This window comes from Crocuta crocuta, unplaced genomic scaffold, assembly GCF_008692635.1.
Source record: "Crocuta crocuta isolate KB4526 unplaced genomic scaffold, BGI_CrCroc_1.0 scaffold168, whole genome shotgun sequence".
NCBI lineage: Eukaryota > Metazoa > Chordata > Mammalia > Carnivora > Hyaenidae > Crocuta > Crocuta crocuta.
Genome location: NW_027532591.1, coordinates 3,876,117 through 3,889,721, shown reverse-complemented (window position 1 = coordinate 3,889,721; position 13,605 = coordinate 3,876,117). Strand labels below are relative to the sequence as shown.

Sequence of the window (13,605 nt, the reverse complement as noted above, 5' to 3'; positions counted from 1 at the left end):
TGATACAGTTAGTGTGTTTGCCAGCCATTTGAGGCCACTGTGCTTGATTCATAACTGTTTACTTGTCAGCTGTATTATCTTGGGCAGATGATCTAACTTTCCTGGGCCTCATTCTTCACATTTGTGAGACAGGGTTAATAACAGGACCTACTGCAAACTTAGATGTGAGGATTAAATACTGACTCCTTCCTACCTTTGTTTTACTAGAAGTACACCAAGGACTAATCCCAATCTATATAGGGAGTCAAGCCAGGCACAGCCATCATGTGATAGCACAGGGATACAAATATAATATGGGTCTAGAACACCATAGGTGCTTGATAAATATTAGTTGAAGGACTGAACAAAACCCTGGCTGGTGTTTTCAGGGAAGATTTCATGAAGGAAGTCACTTTTGAGCCAGATATTGAAGAATGTGTAAGAGTCTGTCTGATGGAGAAGGAGATGAGTAGACCAAATTTCAGGGTCAAAGATTAGGGCACCCAAATAACAGGATTTGAGTGGTGAGTCAGGAAGGAGTAGCAAGTATTCCTCCTTCTTTTTTCTTATAGGTTGGTGCCAAGTGTAGTTTCTGAGCCTTATAGTCTTCGGAATATTGTGACTTGCAAAACTGGCCTTAGTAGAGAGGCAAAACTTTGCCTCTACCCTTTAGGGTCTTTTGGTTGAGCCTGAAAATTTAACAGATACAATACAGATTAACAGGAGAAAAGCATACAAATATACTTAATACAGATTTTTATGTGACATAGGAGCCCTCTCAAGGAAATGAAGACCCAAAGAAGGGGCAAAGTTTAAATGCTTTTATAATAGGCTGAACAGAGAGTCAATTGTGGAAAAATAACTAAAATGTACAGGGAGGCTATAGGAAGATAAGAATTATTTTAACAAGCTCTGTTTGTACAGAATCCTCTTAATCTCAACTTTCCATCCTTGATAAGAGTGTCTCTTTTCTCCTGGGAGCTCAAGGGCAGCTCTCACACGGGAGTTGTATCTCCTGTTTTTCAGGAAGAAAAGAGCTCAGAATATTCCTATTGTATCTGCTATTTTTCAAGTGCTTTTCACTCAAAATAATCTTTATGCCAAAGCGGCATTTTATGGAATGGCTTTTTTAGGCACACTTCATTTTTATTCCTCTTTCTATAACATAAGAGTCTTCCCATTGTGAAAAAGGGCAAGGCTTTAGATGCCCTTGTCTGAACACTGTGTTAAGGCTAGAGGACTGGCTTGTGGGTAATCTATATTTTCGGCATTCCAGTCTGATGCAGGCATCTCATCTACTGCCAACATCTGTTCTAATTGGTTATTTATATGCTCTACCAATTGTTATGTATTTTCAAATATTACCAGATAAAGATACTGATTTTCATACAAAATTGGGGATGGTGGTGGAGAATAAACAGTAAGGATCTATTTAAATATTTTTTTTTTAAAGCTGCTGCCTTGGGGCATACAACTCTTTTTTTTATTTTTTTAATGTTTTATTTATTTCTGAGAGAGAGAGAGAGAGAGACAGCGTGAGCAGAGAGGGTCAGAGAGAGAGGGAGATAAAGAATCTGAAACCGGCTCCAGGCTCTGAGCTGGCAGTCAGCACAGAGCCCGACGCGGGGCTCGAACCCGCGAACTGTGAGATCATGACCTGAGCCGATGTTGGACACTCAACCGACTGAGCCACCCAGACATGGGGCATTCAACTCTTGATCTCATGGTTGTGAGTTCAATCAAGCCTAGCCCCATGTTGGGCTCAGAGCTTACTTTAAAATATATATAAAATTTTTTTTCTAAGCTGTTGCTTTTACCTTTGTTAAATTTCCTTTTGTCTTTATTTTAATAGATTGTAGAAATATTATTTCAAAAACTAAGGTAATTTAACAAGGGAAGATGCATGCACAGCTCCACCCATTCTGCACAGAATTTGAAATTTTTTGTATTTCCTTTCAGGTCTTGTCTTTTGAATACCACCATTCTACCACTGAAACATAAATCTCTAGATGAGGGTTTTTTAAAAAAAAAAAATTGGTCAGTAAAGTGTCCAAGTCTTGATTTTAGTTCAGGTCATGATCTTATCATTCCTGGGATCCAGCCCAAAATTGGGTTCTGTGCTGGAAGTGTAGAGCCTGCTTAGGATTCTCTCTCTCTCTCTCTCTCTCTGTCCCTCCTGCTTATGCACTCTCTCTCAAAATTAATAAATAAACTTAAAAATATGATTATATATTTTATTTTAGAAAGTAACAGGTGCTCAATGTAAAAATTTTTGAGTCTTCAAATGTATTAAGAAGAATATAAAAATTTCTCATTATCCCCAAATCCTGCGGCAACTATACAATACTGACATCTTTCCTTCCAGCTTTATGTTCATTTGTTGATTGGTTGGTTTGACTTTAGGTGTAGAGGTTTTAGTTAATCACACTCCTCAGTACATGGCATTTTATCATCTTAGGTCACTGATAATACTTTTAAAAATGTTTATTTGTTTACTTTGAGAGAGAGAGAGAGAGAGAGAAAGAGAGAGCATGAGCAAGTGTGCAGGAACAGAGAGAGGGAGAGAGAGAATCCTAAGTAGGCTCCATGCTTAGTGCTCACAATAGTGAGATCAGCACCTGTGTTGAAATCAAGAGTTGGATGCTTAACAGACTGAGCCACGTAGGTGCCCCAGTGTTTATACTTTTAAGTTTTATTTGTTATTCATTTTTTCTCTTTTATCCCTATTTCTTTCTTTACAAAGGCAACTATGTTCTATTTGGTGTATATCTTTTCATTTGTATATGTTCATATGAAATGCAAATTTTTGTTTTATATAGATGTATTTTAATTTATGTAAATGGTACAGTATTTTAATCTCACTGTATTTCTGAGAAAGAATGAAATCTGGCCATGTGTAGCAACATGGTTGGAACTTGAGGATGTTATGCTGAGCAAAATAAGTCAGGCAGAGAAGGACAGATACCATATGTTTGCATGAATATGTAGATTAGTAGGAACTTAACGGAGGACCATGGGGGAGAAGAAGGGGAAAAATAGTTGGGGAGAGGGAGGGAGGCAAACCATGAGAGACTCTTGGATGCTGAGAACAAACTGAGGGCTGGTAGGGGTGGGAGAGAGGGGAACGGGGGTGATAGGCATGGAGGAGGGCACTTGTTGGGATGAGCACTGGGTGTTATATGGAAACCAACTTGACAATAAACTATGTAAAAAACAAATAAATCTCATTGTGTTTCTTCAGATTTTTTACTAAGCACTGTTTTTAAATGCATTTATGTTGCTGTGTATACATCTAATCCATTGCTTCTGACTGCTATGTAATTTCACAATAGAAAATTTACTACAGTTTAGCTATCTATTCCCCAGTGATAGACCACCAAACAGGTAGTCTTTAAGTCCTTGCCATCATAAATAATACTGCAATTAATATTTTAATGCTTTGTGTGTCTGCATAAGAATTTCTTTGGGAAATATCCCAGGAGTGACTGTGGGCTCATGGAGTATGTGAGTTCATAATTCTCATAATTTATGTCAGATTGCTTTCCACAGTGGCTATAGCAGTCCATACTCCTGCCACCATGCATAAGGGTTCCAGCCACCAGCAGGCATTATCAAACATTCTAATTTTTATAGCTTAATAGATGTAAAACCATAGCACATTGCTGTTTTAAAGAACATTTCTCTGATTTTTTTTTTAGCATTTCTCCATATGCCTTTTGATTTTTGGTTTTCTTCTCTGTTCATATTTGCTTATTTTTCTCTAGAGATTACTGTCCTTTTCCTTATTTGCAAAAGTTTTGTATACGAAGGATTTCAAATATCTTCTCCCATTTTCTGATCTGGCTACTTTGTCCACAGTTTTTTGTTGAATAGGAATCCTTATTATTCATCAAGATTATTGTGTTGTAGTCTGTGATGTTGAAGTTTTGCCTTTCTCTACTCCTCACAAACTATAATAGTTTACTACTTTTAAAAATTATTTTTTAAATGTTTTATTTATTTCTGAGAGAGAGAGACAGACAGCATGAGCAGGGGAGGGTCAGAGAGAGAGGGAAACAAAGAATCTGAAGCAGGCTCCAGGCTCTGAGCTAGCTGCCAGCACAGAGCCTGACGCAGGGCTCGAATCCAGGAACTATGAGATCATGACCTGAGCCTAAGTCAGTTGCTTACCTGACTGAGCCACCTAGGTGCTCCTAAAAATTATTTTTAATATTTATTATGTCTTTAATTCTCCCAGAGTCCAGCCTTGTATAAGATGTAGAATTGTTAAAATATGGTAATTATAGTATTCCAGCCTTGATAGATCAGTTTCTGAGAGAGATTAAAATCTGCAGCTATAATTATGCATCTATTTCTCTATGCAGTTCTGTATATTTTAATACTATATAATTAAGCGCACCTATGGGTTTGCTTATTGTTTCTTATATGAATATATAATTTTTATCACTTTTTACCTTTTGAGACTAAAATTTCTTTTTGATGGGATTAAGATCAAAACCCAGTTCATATTTTTCTGGTGTATCTCTTTTCAACTTTTTATTTTTAATTTTCGTATCTTTTTATGTCTTTTTCCCTTTTCAATGTTAATTTATTTATTTTGAGAGAGAGAAAAAACAAGCAGGGGAAGGGCAGAGAGAAAATCCCAAGCAGGCTCTGTACTATCAGTATGGAGCTGGACGTAGGGCTCTAACTCATGAACCATGCGATCGTTACCTGAGTGAGCCAAGATCAAGAGTCGAACGCCTAACCTACTGAGCCACCCAGGCAACCCTTATCATTTCATATTTTAAGTGTGACTCTTATAGCCATTTATTATTGGATATAATTTTTAGAAATTCAATTGGTGAGGTCAGCTTATTTGCATTTAATGTAATTACTATATATTAAGATTTAGTCCCACCATCCATTTACTATACATTTCTTTTTATATTAAATTTCCATTTATTCTTTCCACTGGCTAGGCTAAATTTTCTTCTGCAGGTTTAATTTTTATACATAACATAGTATTTCTTGTGGTAGTAGCCACTGACTTTGGACTCCAGACAGAGTTCCTGTCTCTTAACAGTTTGAACAAAAGCCTAAAGAAACGTTTCAAGCTTGACATTCAAAGATCTGTTGTGCCATGTGTTGATGTTAATCTAATCATTGTTGCTAAGATGGAAGACACTTGATCTCTAAAGGAAATGCAGGATGCCATTACCAAAAGGAAGAATGGAGGCTGGGAGAACACAAAAACAATATATGTCCACTTCATACTAAATGAATAAAATAAATAAATACTTAAAATAAATAAAACTTATTTAAGCCTCGGTTTCTTCATTTGTGAAGTGGCAATGATAATAACCTTTCTTAAAGGGGTGATATGTGGAGAATTGGGTAATAGATATAAATCATATCTCTTATAAGTCATATCTCTTATAATCTATACAAAAATTAGTTATTATTCTTGTTCCTGCATTTCTCACATGGTATTATTTATCTGTATTATTTGTATTTATTTGTATTGTTTGTATTTACTGTTGGTATTTATAAGTACTATTATACGGGGAAGTACCATTCTAGCCAGCATTCTCCCTAAATTGTGCCAATGCCTGTAGAACTGATTTTTCTTTCCTAAGAACAATGAATGGGCAAGATATCAGGAGGGTGTCTGACCTGAGAGTAAGTTTCCATCCAAAAAGCCCTGAAGTTGCAAAGCAGGTTAACTTGCTGGTAGACTTGCCAGATTGCACACAGCTGAAAATTTGGTGCAATAGAGTAAAATTGGGCTCCAGTTCCTTCTATAAATCAAATTAAATGTGTGACCTTAGGCAGATCACTTAAACTCTCTGGGCGTGAAAAATGGAGGTCATAAGAACACCTACCTCTTAAAGTTATGGTGGGATTAAATAAGACTATATGTTAAATGCCTTGGCCTTAAGGAAATTCTTAAGCTTCTGAGACACATACTCAGATCTCTTTATTGAGCACTTATTAATTTTATGACTAGGTTGAGTGCAGGCTCTTTCTCATCTCTGAAGTACATTGACTTGCTCTGTTTTCTTAGAGAATAACTGTTGTTTCCCTCAAGGCCCTATATCTTCAGAATTTGAACCAGGAATACTTGCCAACAGAATAGAATCTCACGAGAGATCCTGTTCATTACAGGCAACTAAAGTTGATAATTATATATTTTTTCACATGTGTAGATTTAGATTCACATGAAACCAAAAGTATGTGCCTGCTATGTTTACTGAATAGGCTCTTCTACCACATGATTGCTCAAACCTATAATAATCCCATGAATTAAGCACTAATATCCCCATTTTATTGATGAGGAACTAGAAGGTCACATAAATTAAGTAACTTGACCAAGGTGACACAGTTGGGAATAAGAAGGGATACAGCCTAGTGTAATGTAAGGAAGATGGGCTTTGGAGTCAGATCTAAATTAGAATCCCAGCAGTGCCATACACTAGATCTTGAACTTGGAAGAGTGACCTAATCTGTTCAATCTCAGTTTCCTCAATGAGATTAGAATATCTAACTCACCTAAGTATTATGAGGTTGAACTGAGATAGTATTTGTAAAGCAGAGTGCCTGGCACATGGTAGGTGCTCTCTGTAAACCCTTAGGTACTTGATAAGTGTATTGGGAACCCACAGCCCACGGAGCACACTTATAGTGCTATTTTATTTTATTTTATTTTATTTTATGTAGTTTATTGTCAAGATGGTTTCCAGATAACACCCAGTGCTCATCCCAACAAGTGCCCTCCTCCATGCCCATCACCCATTTTCCCCTCTCCCCCACCCCCTATCAACCCTCAGTTTGTTCTCAGTATTTAAGAGTCTCTTGTGGCTTGTCTCCCTCCCTCTCCTTAACCGTTTTTTCCCCTTCCCCTCCCCTATGGTCCTCTGTTAAGTTTCTCCTGTTCCACATATGAGTGAAAACTATGGTATCTTTCGCTGCCTGACTTATTTCACTTAGCATAATACCCTCAAGTTCCATCCACGTTGCTACAAATGGCCAGATTTCATTCTTTCTCATTGCCATGTAGTATTCCATTGTATTTATAAACCACATCTTCTTGATCCATTCGTCAGTTGATGGGCATTTAGTGTCTTTCCATGATTCGGCTATTGTTGAAAGTGCTGTTATGAACATTGGGGTACATGTGTCCCTATGCATCAGCACTCCTGTATCCCTTGGGTAAATTCCTAGCAGTGCTATTGCTGGGTCATAGGGGAATTCTATTGTTCAGTTTTTGAGGACCCTCCACATTGTATTCCAGAGCGGCTGCACCAGATTACATTCCCACCAACAGTGTAGGAGGGTGCCCATTTCTCCACATCTATAGTCTACTGATTTGTTCATTTTGGCCATATTAGTGCTATTTTAGAGGTAACTTCAATCATCATCAAGTTTCTTTAGAACATTTGATGGGATGTTCAAATGAGGCAGTAAGATACAGTGAAAGGATCCCAGGCATGGGAGTCTAGAGATCTGGGATTTGATGCTGGCTCTTATTTAGTGTGTGTCTGACATTGTGCAAGGAAATGGAGTCTCAGTTTCCTTATTTATAAAATGGAGACAATATTCTTGGCCTCACAAGGTTGCTGGACTAACAAATACAGATGGATGCAAACACGCATTTTCAGTTTTAGAAATGCTGTGTAAATGTGAGGGCTTTCAATTTGTGTTTACTATTTTCAGAGGGAGCGTAAACAGGACTCAAGATAACCTGAGACCTGCCTCCTAGAGAGCAACTGTTGGAGAACCCGACCCTTAAGTGAGGCCTGATTAACTATTTGCCACTGCTGTTGCTGTGGCTGCTGCTTGTGCTCAAATATCAATCATTGTGCCTGCTCGGAGAGGCAGCACTGTGCAGAATATCCCCCTCTCCCCCCCAACACATATACACCCTGCTCCACACAACTGTTGGGACCAGGACTGGGAATCTGACCCAAAGGCAAGCAACCCATGAGCTTGCCAATGACCTACAAATGTGGTCTGTCTCCTAAAAAATGAGTTGTACAAATAAATATTTCTCTTTCAGGAATTTGAATTGGGAAACATGAGGTGATTGAGGCAATTAGTAGCAATAAAAACAATGACTAAAAGGTTGCAAAGAGGCCATGAGGTTGAGTAGGGGTACATGTGAGAGGAGATGGAGTCTAGGTGTGACAAACCAACGTGATGAGGAGGCAGAAATTATGAGTAAATGGAAGCTATAAAGTAGAAAATGATAACATATGTTTATTCAACAAATGTTTTTAGGATTCCTTCTATGAACAAGTCACTGTGTTAGGCTCTGAATACACAAAAGTGACTAAGACACAGCTTCTGTCTTTATAGCACTTAGTGGGGAAGAGAGACAAAACAAGTAAACAAATAATTACAAATTGTTTTAAAGCTAAAAAGAAAACAAATATGGAGCTGAGTTAGAACATACCAGGAAGGGAGCCACTTAAGAAATAGCATGGTAAGGGAAGTTCAGAACAGATCATTAAAGTGAGACCTGAAGAATGAGAAGGAGCCAAGGAGAAGAGTATTTGAGGTGGAGGATAAATAATGCCAACTGGCAGGAAATGGCTTATCATGTTCAAGGAAGCTGACAAACAGAAAACAAAACAAGCCATGCGGCTGAAGGGAAGTGAAGGAAAGGGAACAGCATGAGATAAATTTGGAGAGGTAAGGGGCACCTGGGTGGCTCAGTTGGTTAAGCTTCCGCCTTCAGCTCAGGTCATGATCTCATGGTTAGTGGGTTCGAGCTCCGCATTGGGCTCTGTGCTGACAGCTAGCTCAGAACCTGGAGCCTGTCTTTGGATTCTGTGTCTCCCTCTCTCTCTGACCCTCCCCTGCTCATGCTGTCTCTATCTCTCTCTCAAAAATAAATAAAACATTAAAAAAATTTTTGAAGGAACAAGCAGGAGGCATGTCACAGGACCCAGCAGGCCTAAGTATGGAGTTTGGAATTTAGTTCCAGTGAGCCCCAGTGAGAAGCAATGAAAGTATTTGAGTTTGGGTGATATTATCCAGTAGCATGTGTAGATAAACTTGAAGGCTAAAGAGTCACTACAGGTTCAAACCTAAGCTCTACCACTTACCAGCTGTGTGACCTTGCACAAATTATTATCTCTCTGTGCCCCAATTTCCCTTTCTATAAAACTGAGGTATGTTTCATCTCATAGAGTCATTGTGAAGATTACATATATATAAAGTGCTTACAGCAGCTCCTGGCACATGATAAACATCCAATAAGTGTAAGCTTGTATTATTATTTTGTTTTCCAAGATATCATGGTAGTTACTGTATAGAGAATGAATGTGTGAAGGATAAAACAGAAACCAGTTGGGGCACCTGGGTGGCTCAGTTGGTTAAGCATCCGACTTTGGCTCAGGTCATGATCTGTGATTCATGGGTTTGAGCCCCACGTTGGACCCTGTGCTGACAGCTAGCTCAGAGCCTGGAGCCTATCTTCAGATTCTGTGTCTCCCTGTCTCTCTGACCCTCCCCTGCTTGCGCTGTCTCTCTCTGTCTCTCAAAATAATAACAACAATAATAATAACAATAATAATAATAAACGGAAGCCAGTTATGAGGCTGATGAGTCACCTAAGTAAGAGATGATGAGTGAAGTGGTAGTAGTGGTTTCTAGCTAGAGCAACTAGGTGGAGGGAGGTGACATTTACTGAGAGAGAGGAGCTTGGAGGAAGCAGATTTGGCAGAGAAATTAGGAGTTCTATTTTAGACATGTTAAACTTCAGATGTCAGTGAGATCCAAGGAGATGTCAATTAGGTAGCTGTTTGTAAGTTTGGAGCCCAAAAGAGAGGTATGGGATGAAGATATGAATTTAGAAGCCATTAACATAATCAGCATTCAAAGATTCTTTTCCTGGTATCATCATCCGAAGATATAGAAGTAGTTGAGATTATCTAGGAGGAGAGGATACAGAGAGAAGTGAACAGAGCCAAGAAGAGTCCTGAGGAGCCACACATTTTAGAGTGGTTGAACAAACAAGGAGAATGAGGAGAGGCCTGTGAAGAGAAAGTAGAACCAGAAGAAGGCGGAATCAAAAATCAAGAGAATAGAGTATGTCAAGAAAATGAGAGCGGTCAGTTGAGTGTGGAAAGGTCAAATAATATAATGATTAAAAAAAATAGTGAAGTGTGTGTGTGTGTGTGTGTGTGTGTGTGGAGGTGTGTGTGGAGGTGCTAAGTAAACATCAAACAGGCTGAAAATGAATTGAAGGGGTTCTTACTTTGACAGCACATTTGCTAAAACTAAAACTATACAGAGAAAATTGGCATGACTCCTCCATATTAGATGACACACAAATTGTGAAGCATTCCATATGTTTTCAGATGGATTTGACAATGTTAACTTTTACATATTCAAACAGAAATTTAAATCCACAAGAATGAAAGGGATTCTAAAACTGAATATAAATAGAAAACAACTAAGCCTAACTATATATAAATAAGTAATATAAACATTCTGAAGCAAAATAAAACTTAATCCAAATAACTTTTGAACACAGCACTTTGAATATATACCTTTAGTCTAAAAACAAAACAAAACACAAACAAATTTTGAATCCAATTTAATAGATTTTTTTTAAGTGACATGGATGTAGCCATTCTGAAACTATTTTATGTATATCACAACACTGAGCAAATGAAAAAAGACAATGATGCCATTGGGAGTCAGAGTTCCCACTGTGGGAAAAGGGAGATGCAAATAAGGAAAAGGAGAAAGAACCTTGTGGTGCTGAATTGGAATTAAGTGTACTAGTAAAGAATTCATGATTAAAAATAGTTAAATTATATTAAGCTGCCATTTTTCCTTCATCGCTCTGTTTACCTAAAGGGCCTAAATGCAATTACACCCCAGTAACAATGAGCATATCTGGTGCCCAGATCTTGGTTTCTAAATACCATTGCCTACTAAAAGGGTAGCTCTTGGAGAGATGGATGATTTCCAAGACTAGACAGGAAAAGTAAAAGATGAACTTGGGATGCTGTATTATACCAGAAAGCAAGAAATTGCTAAAAAAAAAAAAAAAGTTGGGCATCTGTCAAAAGGATACAGGAGCCAGTGTGAAGGGCCTCTCACTGGCCAAATCTGGGACAAGTTGAACGTTAAAATGAATAATGGCAGTGACAGATTATAACCTATTAAATACAGTAAGAATCTATAAATCTATACTAATGATAATAAATATATAAATAAGTAAGAGAAAAGGGAAAGATCTTGCTTACAGTATAATGTCAACTAAAAATGTAGGTGGAATAATGGAATTATAAAATCACCACTTGGCCACCTTTAGAATTATTAATTCAGACATTGCTTAGGAGTTTTACTCTACACATGTTAAACTTAAGATGTCAGTGAAATATCCAAGTAGATATCAATTAGGCAGTTGGTTGTAAGTTTGGAGTTCAGAAGAGAGTTCTGGGATGAAGATATGAATTTAGAAGTCATTAGCATAACCAGCGTTCAAAAACATAGAAGTAGTAGAGACTATCAATTGGCAATGAATGTTGGAAACTTTGAGCATAAGTTTGAAGAGGAACAAGATCTTGATAGAATTTCAAAGTACCTTTCCAAAGATTACTCATTATTTATATGGGAAAAAATGCTAACTTTATAGTGAAAAAACCTCACAGATGCCATCTTAACCAACTGGTCAAAGTGAACAACAATGGGACGAGGTGACACAATGTTTTTCCTCACTTTATGCATTGAGGACATAACATCCCATGGGTAGTATTCCTGCTCCCTCCAAAAAAGAAGGAGAAAAAGAAATAGAATTATAGGGAAACATGAAACAAAACCCAATAGGAGGAAATTCTACAAAACATTGGTCTGTACTTTCCAAAAATGTCAATATCATGAATAACAATCAAAGGCTGGGGAACTGTTCTAGATTAGAGGAGACTAAAGAGTCATGAAAGTTAAATATAATGTATGATTAGGGATCAGGCACTGCATCAGAGGGAAAGCTGCTAGACAGGACAGTATCAGGACATTAAGTGAACTTTGAATATGTACTGAATATAAGGATTTCTATCAATGTTAAATTTCCCGAATTTGATCATCACACATGGGAGAGGGCGGGGTAGGAGGATGCAGGTATATAAGAGAATGTCCTGGGGCACTTTGGTGGCTAGTCAGTTAAGCATCCAACTTCGGCTCAGGTCATGATCTCATGGTTTGCGGGTTTGAGCCCCGCATCGGGCTCTGTGCTGACAGCTCAGAGTCTGTAGCCTGCTTCAATTCTGTGTCTCCCTCTCTCTCTGCCTCTCTTCTGCTCATGCTCTATCTTTCTTTATATCAAAAATAAATAACAAAAACAAAAAAAATTTAAATAAAACTTTAAAAAATTAAAAAAGAGAGAATGTCCTTGTTCTTAGCAAATATACACTCAAATATTTAGGATATTAGGGGTAAATACTACAATTCAAATGGTTCAGGAAACATTTGTATATATGCATGCATTCATACACATATGCATACACACAGATAAAGAGATTGTGGCAAAATATTAAGTTCTGGTGCATTGGGGTGAAAAGCGTATAGGAATTCTTTGTAATATTCATGCACCTCTTCTGAAAGTTTGCAATTATTCTGAAGTAAAAAGCTTAAAAATAAATTGGAGGTGAGGAACTAGAAAGAGTATACTGATAACTCTTTTGAGAAATTTGGCTGTGAAGGGAAGCAGAGAAATAGGACTGGAGAGGGAGTCAGGGTTATAAAATAGCTCCTTAAAGATAGGAGAAACTAGAACAGATTTGTGTGCTGATGAAAACAATGATGAGCTTCAGCCCATCCTTTAAAAGAGATTCGATCAAAGCCACCCGCCTTAGGCTCCTCTGAAAACATTTTATTCCTTAAACTACAACCAGGAAGATATTTGGGTCACCACTTGAGGGCAGTACAAGTGGTGGTTTTACTGTTTCAGCTGCTGGAAAAAACAAAGCCCTTTATGTGATTTTCTCTCAAATATGCTGTGTGAAATAAAGCTCCTAACATATCACTTTTTCCAAACGTTTTAAACAAGAAAATCCCAACAGAATTCATAACAAGGGTGAAGAGAAAAGGGGGTGAGAACAAGGGTCTCATGCTTAGAAAAATGCCTGGCACATGTTATGAATTTAATACAGAATAGAAGGTAACAGAAAAAGTAGAACATGTTAGTTGGAAGCAACCCTAGAAAAGGATGAATCCAGATCCCTCATTTTGTAGACAGGGCCTTGGGTTCAGAGGAAAGAAGGGACTTGACCAAACCACAATAATGTGGTAGAAAAGGTAATGGTTTCAACACTTACCTGGTTAGTCTGTAAAGACAGAGGTTCTGATACTTTCAAATGACATTATAAATATGGCTTGCAAAGGGACTGACCCCATCGTTGGTACTGATACTGAGTTCCTGAAAAAATTGTGACCTCTGTCGTGAGACTGTGCCCCTTGTGTCTTCCTCTACCCTGGGAGGATTTGACTCTTCACCTTCAACTCCTGTCCACTTTGACTAGTCCTAATGCTCTGGACAGCATAGTTCTGATCCCAACCAACCTATTTCTACCCCTTTCTGGCAGGGCCCAAAGGGGTCACATATTAGACTTTCCTACCAACACTGGGGGG

General features: G+C 38.0%; 1 non-coding gene across 1 annotated transcript; it reads left to right on the top strand.

Annotated features, from left to right (window-relative positions):
• The first annotated feature begins 10,214 nt into the window (after nucleotides 1-10,214).
• Nucleotides 10,215-10,321, top strand: LOC144244504 (U6 spliceosomal RNA). The gene has a single exon (XR_013338965.1). It is a non-coding gene; the product is annotated as a U6 spliceosomal RNA (small nuclear RNA).
• Nucleotides 10,322-13,605: the final 3,284 nt, after the last annotated feature.